Raw genomic sequence first — 1,545 nt, 5'->3', positions numbered from 1 at the left:
CTGCCTTCAAGTATGCTCATGGATCATCAGAGAGTAAGGAAAAATCTGCAATGATTGTGTAATAATCTTGGGCTGGCAGTACATTAAACGAATGTATTCAGCCACAGAGGTTTAGTGAAGCAGTTACCTTGGGGACAGGTCCCCAATCTGCCACGTATGTCTGTCACCTCAAAGGCACTTGAATTATTGCAGATCTATGGACAAGAATAGATATGTGCCTGCATCAGAATTTAGTGAAGGGGAGACTCTAGTCATGCTTGAATGAAGAAGTGCTTTGTAGGTTTTGTTCTGCTAGTGCAGGAGAGAGGCTTTTTCATAACCAGCACATCACCATGTTCAATGACATCAACCCACTAACTAGTTATGCTCATTCATGGGCCTGCTGATAGGCAGATAAAATTCTACGCTGCTGTCCCTCAGGGGAAAGCTATTTAATCAACCTGTCATTTGGGAGACAAATCCTGCTAATTTTGCCCATGCTCCCTGCTGATAGCCTCCTTATCTTTAATGGGATGATTTCTGTTGATAATAATCTAGAAGTTTTTTTGTTTCACCAAGAGAAAGATAGCAACAGCTATTCAGACCTTATTCCATTTAGTTAATTACAGTAGTACATTACAGTTTCTCTTTTGTTTTACTGGCAAACGTCTGTTTTGATATATCTAATTTACATGACAATTCTAGTAATTAATTTTCAGCAATCCAGCAAAACTGTTGAATCAAGAGGATCTTAAATCTATTGCTGCAAGCTAGCTGGTAATGCTAGTCACCTGGCAACAAGTACAAATAGTGCAAGACAAAGCTCTGCACGAGTGGTAGGGACAGCTGGGGAAGGGTCCTTTTTACAGACTAGTAAATTGTCTTTCTGTTTTTCCTAAGAAGCAGTCAGATTTCATGCATGATGCTGAATGAAATGTTGATGTATATTTTGTCTCTTCAGATTTGGCAAAATGTTTGAGATACTGATTTTTTTGTTTGCTTTATCAAAACAAAGTGTGTTTTGTTTTGTTTTTTGTTTCTTTTTTTTTTTTGTGACCTCATTAGCCAGTATATCTCTGTTTCTACACTACTATGGTCTGCGCTGGGCCAGATAAGAGTATCTGAAACATGAAAGGCTGGGGTGCATGTTTGTTTTGTTGAGAAACTAAATGAAGCTTCAGTGAGGTGGGTTACTGTATTTCCTTGTATCTTACATTCCCTGCAAGTGCTAAATTATATGGGATAATCCGTGAAGTGGAGGCTCCTGTTTCATAATTGCTGTATGGCACTTCATGAAACTGTAATAGGCTACACAGGATTTTTGTGCTGATTTAGTGAAGTATGTTTTAAAACAAGACAGATGATTAAACCATATCAGCTTAAGTGAGAGTGCATAATGAGGGTCCAAAGATTAGGATGTACCATTAGATGGTGGTTAAATATAATCCAACCTTGTAGCCCACCCAGGGATGAGGCAACACTGAGGAAATAACGCTCACAAGGACAGATTTCCTCCCAATCTCTACAGAAAGTTGGCATCCAGTGTGCCGAGATGGCTGCCCATCC

Source organism: Cariama cristata, unplaced genomic scaffold (assembly GCF_000690535.1).
Source record: "Cariama cristata isolate BGI_N322 unplaced genomic scaffold, ASM69053v1 scaffold2922, whole genome shotgun sequence".
NCBI classification, from domain to species: domain Eukaryota; kingdom Metazoa; phylum Chordata; class Aves; order Cariamiformes; family Cariamidae; genus Cariama; species Cariama cristata.
The sequence above is the reverse complement of the archived record's forward strand: the minus strand, read 5'-3'. Positions refer to the sequence as shown.